This window comes from Peromyscus maniculatus, chromosome 12 (genome assembly GCF_049852395.1).
Source record: "Peromyscus maniculatus bairdii isolate BWxNUB_F1_BW_parent chromosome 12, HU_Pman_BW_mat_3.1, whole genome shotgun sequence".
Lineage (NCBI taxonomy): Eukaryota > Metazoa > Chordata > Mammalia > Rodentia > Cricetidae > Peromyscus > Peromyscus maniculatus.
Window position 1 is genome coordinate 41,278,196 of NC_134863.1, and position 18,476 is coordinate 41,296,671.

The following is an 18,476-nucleotide window of genomic DNA, read 5'->3' on the forward strand; positions in this document are numbered from 1 at the left end:
ATGGTTGCCACACACGTAGGTTACATCCATCATATGAGTGACATTTTGATCTCTGATCTGCAATATGTTTTTTTTTCTTATTTCAATGATAGAAAACAGTGAAAAAATGGCAAAATGTCTTAACTGTCTCATATGCCCCACAAAATAGGCTGGTTGGCAGTAATTATAAATTTGAGTGGTATTACTTAGCTTTGGACTTTGGAGAAAACCCAAGTAAAGACTAGTTAGTGTGACTTATATTTACAAAAATCTAACGTTAGCAGCAATAAAGGTCTAATAAAGGAAAACTATTATATTTCCTTTGGGTCAAGAGCATACAATCTTGGGCCTGGGTGGAAACCCAACGTTCCAGTTGGACTGGGTCAGTCACCTGGCTAAGGGACCACTCCTAGGAAGGAGAAATAATTATCCCTTGGATGAGATAATGTACTTTTCCTTCCCAGAATTCCCGGTCTTAGTATAATCCCTGGAATGTCTGTAGCCAGGTAGCCTTGTCTATCTGTCTGCTTTCTTGAATTACTCAGAACAGTGAGATCTTTCCGTTTCTCCTTTCTCTCTCTCGGCATGCTTTCCCAGACTTTGGACCACCCTCTGTCTTTAAAGTCCCTCTGCCCTGTGGTTGCTTATCTGCTGTGTGGCTGACCTCCATGTTGGTTTATCTCAAATAGCATGTTTTTTTTTTCCTCTTACCCATTTTACCCCTGTAAACAGGTCTCAAGATTTATAGCTTGCCCCTGGGACTTTTATTTAAATTTTAATAAAACCATCCTCAAGCTTCCATTTGAATTTGTTCTTAAATTCTCTTATTAAGGAGACAAAGGACCTGAGGAAGGAACTCTCAACTCCTCATTAACATGTGCTAACTAGAGTGGGATTTCCTAAAATTACCAGTAACTTCATAGGTTTGAATTTTGGTTTTAGATATAAAGGTCATAATTCAGATTTGATTATCTCATTTCCCCCCCCACTTTCTTCCATAAGCACATCATACCTTAACCTGACTTTTAAGAATACAGTGGATAGTAACTTGAAATTGCCAGTCCTGAGCTTCCATTGGCTTCATAAAAATTTCTATGTCTTGTTACTTTTTCTTTATATAAGAATGATAGTGCTTTACAAAACTCTCCACAGGGATAGCATTACACAAGAAAATAATATCTGAGGAATAGTTCAGTACCTGACCCACCACAGGCACTTGATAAACGTTTAATTAATGCCTGCGGTGCGCTGGGGGCTGCACAGAGGAGAACATTCTTTATATCCCAGTGAATTTAGTAACCCAGCATTTTCCTGTCCAAGATAGAACATTTGAAAGGGTGAGAGGCAGAAACCGGTCTGCTCCCAGTGACCTATTCTTCTTTTTTCTTACATGCATTTTCCCCCTAAATTTCTCCTTTTCATTTCACTGCTGACAGTGATGTTGATCCTGTAAGGTCTCATTCTTGATGTTCCAGGGTGATGGGATTTCCTTTTAACACTGTGGATAGTGCTCTGAGAAAGAAGGAGAGCCAGGAATCAGCTACCAGCTGGGCCTCATGGTGGCACTCTCACTGTCCTGGGAAATCAACTGACCCCATTCAAAGGGGACCAGGTTGAGTGGGAGCTTGGAAGCTGGATCATGCTGCCTGACTAGCCTAAATGGAGCTTGTGGGACAAAAGGAGAGTGGTGGAAAAATGTGAAGACTGTCTCAAAATTTTCTCTTCTGCTTATGCTCCAGATAAAACAAGCATTCAATAAATTCCCTTAATTCTTCCAATCTTTCCATGGATTTGCTAAATTCTCTGTGTTTAAGTGAACGGACATGAACCATGGGTGTGGAGGACAGAAGATGGACACTGGGTTGATGGTCTGATTTCACAGGAATTCCGTTGGAGATAATTTTGTTGGCTTTTCCTGGCCATGAACTCTGAAAGAAAGCAAGATGCCTCCTAAACTCATTTATAGTGATTCTCTTTTTCTAATAGTCTAAAATCCTTCCCAGAATCCAACCAGGGTTAAGGTTCATGAACAATTCATCTTCTCTCTGCTCCCACTGTTTCCCTCTTCTCTTTATTTTCTACTGCATTCCTTTAGGGCATGAGTGGGAGGTGGTCTCTCCCTAGGCAATATTAGGAGGTTGTGTCTGCTCTAATACAGATGTGATGCTCTGGAGTCTGGCATGCTGAAATGGTGTGGAGAGCTCAGGACTTATGAATGGAAGGCTCTGGTTCTGCTCCATTATTAACTCTGGAAGGAAGCAATACCTTTGAAAGACAGAAAGTATAGGAACTGTCTGGGCAAAGAAGTGCACAGATCTGAGGGAGTCTCAGACTCTGAAGCAAAGATGACCCATGACACTGGGTTCCCCTCAATGAAGTCATGCCATCGTACCTGTTAGAACTCATGGCCATCTTCAGAAATATGAGGGCCATTGATGCAGTGATATCTTATTTCCAATTCCAGCATTAGAGAAGACATGCCTTATTTTCTGAAGGTAGAATTAATTTTCAGATTTCTAAAGCTGAAAATCCCTCCATTTATCAAATGTCAAAAATTCTGTTTTACACCACTTTATTAATATAAGCCAATTTTATATGCTTATTATGCTTGAAGTTTTTTTTAAAACACTTCATTGTTCTCCAATATTTGGCTATTAACAGTTTAAATTAAATATTACCTATTTAATTGTGAATTATCACATGGCAAGCAAAGTCATCCAGGAATTAGAGTCTGATCATTTATTAAGGTGTGCTTAAGTTCCTGAAATGTACCAGTAATCTGACTCCAGACAAATTCCCACATCTCCTAACACAGCTTCTCACTGAATCCAAGATGCACATTTGGATTTCTCTTACTCTAGTTTGGAGCTTAGCATTGTGCCCATAAGCTAGTTAAATTCTTAATAATGCTAAAATAACAGTCTGAGGACTAGGGCTACTGTAGCTCAGTTATTAGAGTGCTTGTCTAGCATGCACCAAGCTCTAGGTTCAGTCCCCAGCACTGCATTAACTAAATGCAATGGTGCATGCTTGTAATCCTAGCACAGTTGCAGACAGGAGGATCAGAAGTTCAGGGTCATCCTTGACTATGTATTGAATTCAAGGTTAACCCTGGGCTGCATGAGATACTGTGTCAAACAATCATACATACATGCAAACAAGCAAGCAAGCCAACAATCATAAAACCCCAACATGATTGTAGTGAGTAGCATCTTAGATGTATATTAATTTACATGATATATGTGAGTTTGAAACTAGTTTTCCAGCCAAGGAGATGGCTCAGTGGTTAAAAGCTCTTGCCTTGAAAGCCTAATGACTTTTGAATGTGATTATTGAATTTGAACTTGATTTTTGAGTCCTTGAGTTTGATCTCTGTAACCCATGGTGAAGGAGAAAATTGTTCTCTGACTTCTATACAAACATCATGGCATGCCCCACCCCCGTATTAAAAAAATAGCATTTATTTAAAAATGAGTATTTTTCTACCGTTATATAAATGTATTATGCATGATAACCTCTATTCTTTTTTAGAAGACTTCTTTTGTGTGTGTATGAGTGTTTTGTTTGGATAAGTGTATGTGTACCTCTTGCATGACTGTCATCTCTGGAGGCTGGAAGAGGGTTCTGGATCTCCTGGAATCAAAGTTATAGACAGTTGTAAGCTGTGTTTTACATGTGAGTGCTGGTCTTTTAACCAGGGTTCTCTGCAGGAGTACCAAGTGCTCATAATGGCTGAACCACATCTCCAGCACTGAATCTGTGCTCTTAAATGAGTGTTTCATGAATGTATTATATATTACCATTCATTCTTTTATTACCCAGAGCTATGCTATGAATTTTTATTGAGAAAAGTTTCCACTTGGGCCTAAAGTGGGATTGGACAGGTCTGGACATATTTGGAGAATCTAGGTGGGTATATGATATGTTAATGTAGACAAACTCATTCACAAAGAGAGTGAGTTGAAGAGGTTTGTGTTGGCATCTGTACTGAATACAGACGTATCAGTGGTGTTCTGGGGGAAGCAGCACCGAGACAGAGCTGGGAGCAGACTCGGTTTACTGAGAATGACATCTGTGAAAAGTAGATACACTGGGCAGAGAAAGTCCACAGAGCTGACAAAGTCTCACCCAACATTCTAAGGAGCCCGCAAACCATTTGGTCCATGAGAACAAAAGAGAACAGGAAAGATGAGCTGATTTGTAAATAGTAATTATGTTCACATAGTTGGGAGAGGGACATCTTCTTACTTAATGCAAATGACAGACTTTAGGTCGTTGAGAGTTCAGGCATCTGGCAGGTAGGAAGCACAAGCGTTTGCCTCCTGAGGTGTGGAGGCCCACAAAAGTTCCTAGTGAGATCTGAGCTTGCTTCACCCAGCAGAGCTGCATTAGAAGATTGCTTGACCATGTACATGGTTACTAGGTGACTGGAAGGGTCTACACTTGGCTATGCTAGGAGGAGGTCTTTTGCTTCACCCCTTGGCATTCCTTTAAAAAGCCCTTTAGAAGAGACAGAAGGGGCCGGTGGATAATGATCCAGGTCCTCCTGAGGCTATCCTGTGCTTCTATCTGTCTCTCTCTCTCTCCCCCCTCTATATTTCTGTCTAAATCCTTTATTCCTCTCTCCTCAAGAGTACCCTGGAAGGAAAAAGTGGAAGCTGGTCTCCCACACCGAGAAACACAAGAAACAGCATTACTGTTTACATTAGCTCTTTTACTGACTTCTCTTGATGGCAGCTGAGGCAAGTTGGGCCACAGTCTGAACACAATGAAAAGATTGCTGGTGGGAACTTGGAAGACATTTGTTCAGAATGTGTAACAATAGTCAGGCAACTGCATCAGATAGTCATGGAACTGTCTCGAAGGGAAGGGGAGGAAATTTGGGATGAAACTATTAGTGCCATCCCACCAGTTCTCAAATGCTAGTGATGCCTACAGGGTTTCTCACAAAAATGTGATGTATGAATAGCTCTAACTCATGGTTCTGCCTACCCTAATTGTAGTTGGTGGTGCATCTATTTTTATTTTTCCACCTTTACTTTCATCTGGCTAAAAATCCAACTTAAAGTGTGGAATATTTTTATGCACTGTATGAATATATACCACTGTGATTAGTTTAATAAAAAAGCTAAGTGGCCAGTAGCTACGCAGGACTTTCAGAATAGAGAGAACTCTGAGGGGAAGAAGGGCAGAGTCAGGAGGAGATGCTATGAGACCCAGAGCAAGTAGGATGGGAAGCATGTAGATGAGGTAAACCAGCCTCGGGGCAGCAATGCATTGATGAAAATTAATTAATTTAAGTTATAGGGCCTAGTTAAAAAACAAGCCCAAGCTATCACTCGAGCATTTATAATTAATAATAAGTCTCCGTATGGTTATTTGGGAGCCAGCTGGCAGGACAGAGCCGGAAGGTGGTTCCTACAGAAAACTCAGCCTACATTAAAGACTGGTGAAGCAAATAATTTTACCTAGGCTAAAACAAACTTCAACATTAGTAAAGGGATTTCTAAGATCTCAAAGCTTGGCTCAACATTGTCTCTTCCTTGAGGCTGATTCATTCCAGTCCACAGTTTTTTTTTTTTTTTTTTTTTTTTTTTTTTTGTTGTTGTTGGTTGGTTGGTTGGTTGGTTTTCCCTCTTTCAACTCCTACATCGAGGTATCAAAGTCTCTGAATCTAATGATGACAAAATTGTCTCTGCACATTCACTAGTTCCACGGGAAGTGATCATGAGAAGCTCTTTTCAGGAAATTCTGAATTAGTATCTTGATTCTTGTATAAGGCATTTATGAGCAACATAATCCATGCATCTAGGTGTGGGGGGTTGTCTTAGTTAGAGCTACTATTGCTGTAATAAACAACGTGACCAAGAGTATCATCCCACTGAGGGAAGTCAAGGCAGGAATTCAAACCTGATGAGGCAGGAGCTGCTGCTAAGGCCATGGACGAGGACTATTTACTGGCTTCTTCCTCAGGGCTTGCTCAGCTTGCTTTCTTATAGAACCCAGGACCACCAGCTCAGGGATGAGGCCACCCACATTGGGCTGGGCTCTGCTGCATCAATCACTAATCAAGAAAATGTCTGTGGCAGTTTTAATGTAATTACCCCCCATAAGCTCATAGGGAATGGCACTATTGGGAGATATGGCTTTGTTGAAGTGGGTGTGGCCTTGTTAAAGCAAGAGTTACATTGTGGGGGTGGGCTTTGAGGCTTCATATATGCTCAAGCCACACCCAGTGTTTCAAACTACTTCCTGTTGTTTGTGGGATCAAGATGTAGTTCCTTCCCCACTCTCAGCTCTTTCTTCAGTACCAAGTCTCCCTGCATGCTGCCATGTCCTACCGCGATGATAGTGGACTGAACTGCTGAAAGCCACCTCGTTAAATGTTTCTCCTTTATAAGAGTTGCCTTGGTCATGGTGTCTTTTCACAGCAATAGAAACCCTAAGACAATGCCCTACAGGTTTACCTACAGCCAGGTCTTATGAAACCATTTTCTCAGTTGAGGCTCTGTGTGACTCCACTCTGTGTCAAGTTGACATAAAACTAGACAGCACAGCATTAGTTGCATGTGCTGTATATTTAAAGTTCTTTGTTTTTCTATAAAACAGCCCACCTCTACCCCAAGAAATACAATCTGAGATTGAGTGTAGTGGTTTACAAACATAACCTCAACACTTGGAAGGTACAGGCAGGCAGATCTCAAGTTTGAGGACAGTTCAAGGTACTGTCTATAAAATAATTAAAAATTTTTTAAAGGAAAAAAACAGGCTGGGGAGATACCTTAATTATTAAAACTTGATGACACAAATTTGAACCCTAGTACTTGTTTTTTACTCTTTACTCTTCACCCTCCACCCAGCTCCCAAATAAATCACACATGGAAGCTTATTCTTAATTATAAATGCTCAGCCTTAGCTTGGCTTGTTTCTAGCTAACTTCCTTAAGTTTAAATTATCCTGTCTATCTTTTGCTCTGGGGCTTTTACCTTTCTCTCTTTCTGTATATCGTTTCTTTACTTCTTACTACATGTCTGGCTGGATGGCTGGGTGGCTGGCCCCTGAAGTCCTCCCTCTTCTCTGGCTACTTCTTTCTCCATTTATCCTCTCTACCCACCAGCCCCACCTATTTCTCTCTCCTGCCTCACTATTGACTGTTCAGCTCTTTATTAGACCATCATGTGTTTTAGACAGGCAAAGTAACACAACTTCACAGAGTAAAACAAATGCAACATAAACTAAAGTAACATACCTTAAAACAATATTCTACAACAAATACTAATTGTAAAAAAAAGCCATGTATGATTATAGACACTTATAACACCATTGTTGAGAAAGTAGAGGCAGGAGGATTTCTGAGGATCACTGGTTACTCAGCTTAATTTACTTAATGATCTCTAGGCCAATGAGAGACCCTATCTTAAACCAAACCAAACAAAAACAACCAAGTAGGCGACTAAGGAACTGCATGACACCAAAGCACACAAGTGGTGGCCAGAGATGAACTCAGATTCAGTCCTCTTGGTAGCAGACCCCTTTGCCCTCTGAGCCATCTCCCTGGCTCATTTCACACTTTAAAATACTTCAGAATTGCTGGGAGGTGGCGGCGCACACCTTTAATCCCATCACTTGGGAGGCAGAGGCAGGTAGATCTCTGAGTTCCTGGACAGCCTGGTCTACTGGGTGAGTTCCAGGACAGCCAGAAAAACCAAAAACCAAACCAAGCCAAACAAACAAAACTACAGAATTTTTTTCTACCGCAACCTAACAAGTCATCAACATGATCCTGCAGTAAACTTTGTTTGTATTTTTGTGTGTAGAATAACTCTTGAACTACTTGCATATTACGTGTTTGTTTTTTGTCACTCTGCAGCCTAACTGTAAACTCTTGAGCAGGGACTGTGTCCTGAACTTCATGCATCCACCAGAAAATCCAAATTATTGCTGTGCCATAGATGGTGTCCAGTACGTGTGTTTTGGATGCCCTAAGTTAAGTGTATGTGCAGCACATGTCACAAGAACAGCATTAACATTTATTATGTGTGAAAATTGCATGTTAAGAACGGCGAGGATACTGAGGTCTGTCTTGTCTCTGAAATGAAGGAGCCCGGAGGCCTTTGAGGAAGCTTTTAAACAAAGATGGTGGGCTCACACATTGAAGTAAGAGTTCCCAGAAAAGACGGAGGGTGTTGTGTTCAGTTTATCTATGATAGTTTCCATCTGGACCAAACGCGCAGCCGGCTCAGAGGCTCAGGGAGCAGTGTACTGGCTGGGCTGCAGGCTCTTCCCGTAACACCACCTAGGCCTGTGCTCTGTGGCTTTTCTAGCAGGGAGAGCTCAAGTCAATCTCTTAATCCCTTTTATCTAGAAAATGGAATTTTAAAAGTCCTGACCCTCTGGAGTTTTTGTGAACACTAAATAAGATATTTAAGGAATTCGACATGGTGCCTGTTCCATATGGTAGTCAGAAATCAATACGTGTAATCTATTATTTTTGCTAGGGTGGATTAGGAAAAACACAGAAAGGTCTATACCCTTTCTGTTAGCAAGGCGGCAGAAATCTTTTCACCTTGATGTTTACAGATGCGTCTTCTTGCTCAGTGTCTGTGCACTTGATCTATGCTATGTCTTACAAACTTGCCTTTACTTGGGGGGGGGGGGCCGCAAACCCCGCCTCCTGCATTCTTTCTGATTTGCTGAGCCAGCACAGAACTTGCTAGTAGTTATATGACCAGTAAATTCTTATTAAACAGCACATTAAAATATTATTTTTAAATTAAGATTACATTAAATATTGAGAAGAAGCAAATAGCTTCTAAAGGTGATTATGAATGCAGAGGCCCTTGGCAGTCTTAGGTGTGACAAGGTATTTTAGCTGGCTAGACACCTGAATGGCTGCACTGTCTAAAGGAGTTGTGCTTTTAAAGCTTTTATTATTCTAAAGATTAACTATTTCAGTATAAACTTCATACGTCTTTTTGGAAACAGGATCTTCTGTAGCCTAGGGTGGCTCTGAGCCCATTTTATGGCTTTATATAACTGGCCTTGAAATACTGGACCTTCTGTCTCTACCTCTAGAGATTCTGGCATGATAATCATGTAGTCATCTCTTTATTGCCCAACAGAAAACATTTGTTTGCTTGTTTTGAGAAGAAGGTCTCGCCATCCTACCGTCTCACTGTGTCCAGCTATCCCAACCTTGGACTCATAATCCGCGCTCCCCTCAGCCAGTTTTATCGAAAGAATTTTTTTCATACAATAGATTCTGATTATGGTTTCCCCTCCCCCTACTCCTCCCAGTTCTCCCAATCTCTCTTCCCATCTGGATCCACACCCTGTCTGGCAATCCTTAGAAAACAGGCTTACAAGGAATAATAATAAAAATAAAATACAATAAAATAAAACCCAAACAAATCAGAATAGGGCAAAACAAACAAGCAGGAAAAAGAGCCAAAGATAAAGCTCAAGAAATGTATAATTGAAATTTAATTAAAACATTTTAATTTAAAAGTAGAGATGCAGAACCACACATAGGAGTACCATAAAAAACACAAAACTCGAAGCCATGATAAATACAAAGGGCCTGTAAGATGAAAAAGGATGGCCAGGCATGGTAGCACATGTCTTTAATCCCAGCACTTGGGAGGCAGGGGCAGACAGATCTTTGTGAGTTCCAGACCAGCCTGGTCTACAGAGTGAGTTCTAGGACAGTCAGGGTTGTTACACAGAGAAACCCTGTCTTGAAAAACCACCACCAACAACAAAAAGGATGAAAAAGAATGCTCTGAATTAACATTGAGAGACGAAGAACCCGCAAAGATGGTGTTGAGTTCATTTCATACTGTCCGTCTACTACTGGACATGCAGCCTACTTACACTTAGGAGTGGTTTGTTTCCCCAGTGAGACTCTCTTGGAGAAAATTAATTTTCTATTAGCAAGTGGCCATTAATTGGAGATGGTTTCTGAGTTAGGGATAGGGGCACGTGTCTATTTTTCCTTTTAGTTCTAAGACCCCAACTGGTGCAGACCTGTGCATGTTGCCACAGTCTCTGTAAATGTGTGTGTGCTAGCTCTGCTGTGTCTAGACGGCCTACAGTACCCTTCCTCCCCTCTGGCCCTTATACTCTTCCCTCTTCCTCTTCTGCAGCATTTCCCGAGCCCTGAGGGAGGGATTTGATGGAGACGTCTTGTTCCCTCAGAACTCATAAGGTCTATTTTGGAACGTGGCTGAAGGATGGCCCTTCAGGGCAGTATTCTTCCTGGAGAAGAAAAATATAGCAAAGAGGAGATAACCGGATAGATCTCCCAGACCCTGAATATTTAAGGGACATAAGTTATCACCAAGACCCATGATCAAATGAGGTAGGTGCTAATATTTTAGCAAAGATGTGGAAGGCCATCAAGCAACTCATCTATGCTATAGCTATGCTTCCGGCAGTGGGATGAAATGGTATGGAAGCTGCTGATTAATCTCTTGGGATTTTATAGTTTAAACCTCTGTGGCCTGCACAGTTTACTCACAGTGTTGACACAGTAGTACTGTTTTCGTAGTTAAAACCGGAATCACTAGTCAGAAGAAAGCCATTTGGAATGATGCTACTAGGATATTGGAATACCTCCTGTGTGTCTTCCTCATATTCCAACTCTTTGGTTATGTATCTTGAAAAGAAACAAAATGACTTGCTTCAATTTTTAAAAAGTAATAGTTAGTTTCATAGGTTTTAGTCTGGGTTTCTGCCCTTCCTGTTCATTCATTATCACTGAAAACTCCGTTCATTCTGAGTCAGCAGGGTGAGGTGTGTGGGTGGTTCCACAGCTGGAGAACAGAAGCCGTGCAATGGCTAGCATTTTGTAAATCAATTTCTCTCTCACTCCCCCCTCCTCTCCTTTCTTCTCCCTCACCAGAACTTTATGTTAAATAAATACCGGCTGTGGTTACCTATCCATCCGAATATGAGAATGCAACAGTATGCTGACTCATTGGAGGCTTATTAGTCATCAAAAAACTATTAGAACAAAATGAAAAAGAAGACAGAGATTAATTATTTTATTTATCTTGAAAAACTGTAAAAAATTCAGTAGTGGAAGTATGTTCTTTTATTCACTAATAGTTTTTTTTCCTATAAGAATTTTAACCATAAACTTGACTTCTGTATGTTGACTATTTCAAGTATATTACTTAAAAATACTCATAAAAGGGTAAATTGTAATCAAGAACATGGGGATTTTTAGTTTTGGACCTGCCATAGATGAGATTGTGCATAAGTCCTACAGTAGGAGGGCTTTCTTTGGTCTCTGGGCTCACAGTAAGACAGAAAACATAAACCAAATTCTGTGATGTAATACCAGAGTCATGAGCAGTAGACAGGGCTACTGTGACTGCAAATTTAATGTCAGAGAAAAGGAGACTAAACCAGAGCATCCATCAATATTGAAAACAATCCAAGATCCCTGGATTAGGCTGGGATCTTGGAAAGGGCTAGGGTGACTTAGTAGTACTAGTTGAGTCTTAGAAGTAAAAAATTGAATCCTTCTCTGGTTGATGGCATGTTTAATTTAGGTCTCATTTCCCTAGAAATCTTGTAGGCAAGGGCTTACCAAGAAAGGCAGGAAGTGGTGGAGTCCCTGTGCCTTGATGATTTTCCCTAAACAGCTGACTTTAGGAGTAGAGAGAATAACTGAAAATTGAAGCCAGCTCTTCCATGACTCAAACAAGCTTGAAATAATCTCAGCCTCAAATAATGAAGGTGATTCCAGACTTAGGGCCCCTAACCATGTGCCAAAATGCTAGAAAATTATATCCCAGAAAGGGTAACAGAAGGCAGAATTTAAATTAGGAAATGTTTTAGGTGTAATATCTGGCACTCAGTTAAAAAGCAAGTAAAATAAATGGGATGACATAAAAGTCCAAAAGACCAGCACAGAATAGAAGAGGTCCACAGGGGATTCAGAAAACCAAGGCACAAGATAAATATCTCTTCAAGTAACTAACTGCTTTGTTCAAGATATTTCAACAGAGGACTAAATGAAGGTTCTAGAACTTTACAAACAAACAGTAATCTGGAATTGAAAAATGTAGTGGTGAGTTTACTATGTTTAGGCCCAGCAGAAGAGGGGACTAATTAATCCAAAAATAGTTTAGGGAAAAATTCCATTTAAAGACAGAAAATGGGCTGAATGACTAGGGCATAGTAAGAGACACACGGACACAGATGACTACAATTTCTGGAGAAGGAAGTGGAAGAAAAATGGGTCAGCAATGTATTTAAAGTGAAATTGACTTACAATTTTGAAAACTGGATAAAAGACATAAAACCATAGATCCAAAGTACCCTATAACACTGAAAAAGAATAAATGAAAACAAGTCCACATGTAGGTATATCGTAACCAAGCTGCTGAATTGGATATATGGGGACATGCTTACAAAAAGCGAGCGAAACTAGTTGTGAGGCCAACGTCATCAAAGTAGGATGGCACAGCAGGCGTCTGGCTCAAGACCTCTGTTGGAAGTCTGTATCTGAGATGACCTCTGCAGTGTGTCTACTCCTGACTTTTCTTCTTGCACAACTCTGTCTTCCACCCTCCAATCAGATTTCTCCTTGGGACATGTCACTGTAGCTAGAGTTTTCCTGCCTTGTCCACAGTCAGGACAAATCTTTGTCACTCGCCAGTCCCACAGCCACTCAGACCCAACCAAGGAAACACAGAGACTTATATTGCTTACAAACTGTATGGCCATGGCAGGCTTCTTGCAAACTGTTCTTATAGCTTAAATGAATCCATTTCCAAAAATCTATACCTTGCCAAGTGGCTCATGGCTTACCGGCATCTTCACATACTGCTTGTCATGGCGGCAGCTGGCAGTGTCTCCTTCCGCCTTCCTGGTCTTTCTTTTCTCCTCTCTGTTAGTCCCGCCTATACTTCCTGCCTAACCACTGGCCAATCAGTGTTTTATTTATTGACCAATCAGAGCAATTTGACATACAGACCATCCCACAGCACGTCACTTCTTACTCTACATATTATATGGGAAAGGGATGAGGATGCTATCTTCCCATGCCTAGTGCTATATTACAAACCCATGTTTTTATTGGTGATGCCCCAGTCTTTCTCCCTGGTCCCTCCCAGCTAAGATCTTCCTTCTTCCTATTATGCTTCCCAGTTTCTTTCTCTTTCCTTTCTTCCTGACTTTCTTCCTCTCTTTTTATCTCCTTTCTTTCTTCCTCTCTATCTCCTTCCTTCCTTCCGTTTTATCTCCTTCCTTCCTCTTTTTATCGCCTTCCTTCCTTGCACTTTCTATCGCCTTCCTTCCTTCCTCTCTTTTTATCTCCTAAAAAAAGTGGTGTTTTGAAAATGGTAATAAAATTAGTAAACTCATTATGAGATTTGTCAAGAAAAAAAGGAGAATACAGAAATATCTACTACAAGAAACAAAAAAGGTAATATTTATGTAGACCTCATATATCCAACTTCAGCCAATATAGTTGAGAAACTTTAACAAAGTCCTACAAAAATACATTAAAATTGACATAAGAAGTAGAAATTTTAAGTGTACTTGAAATAGGATATTTGTTAGTAAATTTTATAAAACATCTGGAAAATGCTAATTTTGCTACAGACAATAAAATAGAAAGAACTTGTCCAAGCTCACTTTGTTAGACTAGTATAATTTTCATAGTAAAATTTTAAGGTAGATATTAACAAATAAAAAATTACAGGTCAAATTCCCTTATGGTCATGATAGTACAAGTTATAACAATATCAGAATCAAAGAATATGTATATATATATATATATACATATATATATATATATTATAAAATATTGATTTAGTTTGATTTGTTCCAGAAATTTTAGTTTTAAATTATAATATCAATATAGTCAACATTCATAGCATAAAGGTGCAAATGATGTGATCAATACAATAGATTCAGAACAATATTTTAACATATAGTGATATTGGATTAGCTATCATTACTCCAAGACACCATCTTACAATAGATCTTATCTAGTACAATAAATTAAAAGGAAACAAGAATTTAAGTATAAAGAAAAGGTATTCAAACATAACATAATCTTACACTTAAAAATATCTGTGTCATCAGCAATTTTTTATACTTCACGAATTATTTTACTAAGTTTTTGCATGTATTACATGAATTATATTTCTGTATATATTAGTTAGAAAAAAATTACTCTACCTGTTATTAAGCTTTTTATAAGGCTATAATTATTACAATAATGTAGTGTTATCACAGGAATGGATCTGTAGATCCATGTAATAGAATAATACCCACAAATGACAAACTCAACAAATGAGTCTACTTGATTTATGGTAAAGAAGGAAATATAGATCAATGGGAGCAAAGATCTTTTAACAAATTTTTCTGGGCCAGATAGACAATTATAAAGACAAAAACAGATACTTGACCACTACATGATACCACCCAGTATCAATCCCAGGTGATAGAAAATTAGACTGCTTTGAAAATAATATACAATAGTGTCTATAAATGTGAAAGCACTTAACAGTGAAGAAAAGATTTATGTAACAGAGTGCTTTAAAACCGACAGCATCTATTCCTCAAAAGAATAGAGAGGGAACTTGCAACATGTCATCCAAAAGTGTGTGTTGAGAATGTATGAAGAGCAGGGGGTGGTTATATGTGATTTTAATACCAATACTTGGGAGGCAGAGACAGGTGGATCTCTGTGAGCTCAAGGCCAGCCAGGGCTACACAGTGAGACCCTTTCTATAAGTAAGTAAGTAAGTAAGTAAGTTTATAAATAAACAAATGGGATATGTTATGGGTGACATGAAAGGCATAAAACAAAAAAATGAAATAAACGTAAGATGAAGAAAAAGAAATAGAAAAGATAAAAACATAAAATGAGGAAAAAGCTCAAATGTGCAACAGAAATAAGTAACTATTTTAGTTTCTAAAATTTTAAGAAAGTCAAAGGATTTTAGCTTTACTGATAAATGATGAACAATATGTGTTTTAATAATCAGGTTGACATAACTATTGAAATCTGTAAAAAGAGAATAATGATCAACAATTTTGTGCCATTATATTGAAAATATAGACACAATGAATAATCCATTGGAAAAATGATTTACCAAAACTAACTCAAGAAGAAATAGAAATCCGGAGTAGTCTTGCAGTCACTGTCATTACAAAGAAAGTGTCAGATACTGAGGGTTTTAGAAGGAAATTCTACCAAGAACTTAAGAAGCAGGATAGTAAAACCATCCTAACAATTTTCTTGAGGATAGAAAAATAGAAAATAATCCAAACTCATGTTATCGGGGTAGTCTGATCCTGAAAACAAAACCATAAATAGATATTATGGCAGATAAGGTGTAGATGTGAACTATTTGATGTTATTTCCAAGAGGAGATGAATTTTGTTTCCTCTGCAGTTTTCATTCCCAAGGCATTTATTTATTTATTTATTTATTTATTTATTTATTTATTTACCATTAAAGTGTGACAGCAGTGGTGCTACAACAGTTCTGGAACTGGCTTTAAAAGGAAAGGTGGGTAGGCATTGGTTTCTTAGATGCTGGAGTTATTTTGTGAGAAATCAGACTTCTCTATTGTGCAGTGTAAAGCCCTGAGACTGTATGGAGATGAGGGGCCCAAATGAGCCTAACATTCCAGCCTTCCCGCCAAGACATATTTGTTTGAATTTGTCTTGGACTTCAGCCCAGTCCATTCACTAGCTGAATGCTACTCCTTGATCTCAGTTAATACCACACAGAACTGAAAACTTTCCCAGGGAAACGCTACTCAAAAGTCCAACTCAGAAAACGGGGAGGCATGATAAAAGATTGTTGCTTTAAGTCTCTGTGTTTGAAAGTACTTGGTTATGCAGCAGTTAAAAACTGAGACCGTTTGTGCAGCGGAGAGAACTCACTCTCCAATGCCAGGTGTGAACATAGATGCAAAATAGATTGAGTGACACTGGCAAAAGCCAAATCCAGCGAAACACAGGCACACCCCCACACGCCCACACACAACTGAATGCACACATGCATGCATACATACACAGAAGCCACATTCTAGCTGTCATGAATTTCCTACCCTTTGGAATAAGATTTCCTAGAAATCTTATTTCTGCATGCTTTTGTAAAGTAATAAATGCCTTGCCATTACTATACAAATGATAAATGGCTTATTTATCATGGCACTGCTGCCGACTTACCTCTTCTATTTTATTATTCCTTGGTTATCTATATTACAAGTATTGTATTTTATACATTTTGAAGAGCACTCTATTCTGCATCATTGATCAATATGTCTTATCCTTTCATAACAACACAGTTGTCATCTTCTCCATTAAGAGACCCAAGATGGAGCTGGGAAGATGGATCAGGAGGTAAAGCACTTACTCCACAATCATGAAGACAGGGATTGGGTCCCAGCACCCATGTAAATATTGGAGAGGCATTTCAGCCGGACTGTAATACTAGCATTCTCTCAGGAGGAGACATGACAAAGGTCGATAGGTAAGCTAGTGAGTCAGTGAGCTCTGCACTCCAGTGAGAAACCCTGCCTATTCTACAAGGTAGGATGGTTTCTCAGCCTTTTAGCTACCACCAAGTAAACTAACTTCTTATCAGCTTACTATTTGATACGTCCTCAATCCAGGGATAACATATTAAACCAATGACAGTGCACATACAGCAAATGGGCACATGAAAATAATTCTACATGATTATAAATCCAATATCATTATATAACCACCATGAAAATGCAATTGAAGACCACCATACATGTGATCACATGCCTAGCAGAACAGCCAAATGAAAAATAGCACCAAAATGCTGGTGAGACAAAGAAACTGGGTCATTTATACATCCCTGATGGGAATATAAATTGGTGTAGCCACTCCAGAAAACTGCTTGGCATGTCTTACAGAACTGAGCATGTGATTGCTATACACCTATGGATTGTTCTCTTGAGCTATTATATAGATAAATAAAAACTTATATTTGAAGAGAAAACTGTACAAAATATATTGTGGGAATGATGGTGGAAGACACCAAAAGTCAACCTCTGGCCTTCACATACTTGTGAACCCAGAAACATGTATGCCTCCCCCTCTTTTTTTACACACACTATATACACATACATAAGATTGATAGTGAAAGTTTTTTATGTTATTCCAATAAATGTAAACAGAGTCTTTTACAAAAGTCAATGCTCCATCACTACAAACTCTTACAAAAGGGTACTATGAGATGGTTCAGTGGGTAAAGGTGATTGCTACCAAGTATGTCATCCTGATTTTTATCAGGGAACTCAATTCTCTCTGGAAAGGGAGAAATGAATCCAGCAAGCTGTCCTCTGACTTCCACATGTATTACATGCCTGTAGGCCTATGTATTTGTGTGTGTGTGTGTGTGTGTGTGTGTGTGTGTGTGTGTGTATTTATTCACACACAGAGACTAAATACATAAATATATATATTTTTGGAAATATAATCTTAAAAAGTCACCTAGAATAAAGGAGTAGAAGGGCATATTTGAGAAGTCTATTTTTTGGTCTTGAGACTAAATACATACATATATATATATATATATATATATATATATATATATATATATATATTTGGAAGTATAATCTTAAAAAGTCACCTAGAATAAAGGAGCAGAAGGGCATAATCCAGGAGAGATTTCTGCTCAGGATGAGCAGCAAGTCTTGTGTTTCCTGTTTTCCTGCAGTCACGTTCACATTGCATTTAAAAGCAGGAAGACTGCTTATCAATAGCATTGCTACTTAACATTGTGCTTCAAATCTCATGGTAAATTACAAGAAATAAAAGGCACCAGGTGGTTTTTATAATAACAAGATAGGCAGAGGTTTCTAGCAACAAATTAACAAACATAGACCAACCTATGGAAACATATCAAATTTTAATCAGAAGATTTTGAAGATCTATATAACTATAAGACATCAATTCACAGATAGACTTGGTATCATAAAGCTTTATGTTTTCCTCAAGTTCATCTTTCAAATTAGAATTTCAACAGTGGCTTCAGTGAAACTTAACAAGATGATATAAAAATTCATGGGAACTGGCAAAATACCAGAACATACATAAACAAGACATTCCTGAAGAATGAAAAAAAAAAAGAAAGAAAAAAAAAGGAAGAAGAAAACTCCGGTGGGAAGACTTGCCATGTAAGCCTCTGAGATCTAAAGCTATGGTAGTTAATATATTTAGTACTTATGAGAAATAGAAATGGTGATCACAGAGGCACAGTAGACAGACTCTTCAAAATATATAAAATGTGATAATTACAGTGTTCCTCATAATCGGAATGCTAAATGTAACAGACATGTCTGTGGCAGTTCTATTGATGATAAGTCATTTATCGCTTAAAAATTATTCGGAAGGGATGGTTCATCCTGAGATCACTGATTCTCAAGGGCAGAAGATCCATGAAAGCAGACTCTTAGTTACCCTTCTGCCGAGTACATGGTTGCTTC

At 38.8% G+C, this 18,476-nt stretch overlaps 1 long non-coding RNA gene across 1 annotated transcript in view; it reads left to right on the forward strand.

The window, feature by feature from the left end:
* Positions 1 to 18,476, forward strand: part of LOC121821739 (uncharacterized) — a 111,619-nt gene that overhangs the window by 17,346 nt on the left and 75,797 nt on the right. The gene's annotated exons all lie outside the window — the stretch shown is intronic.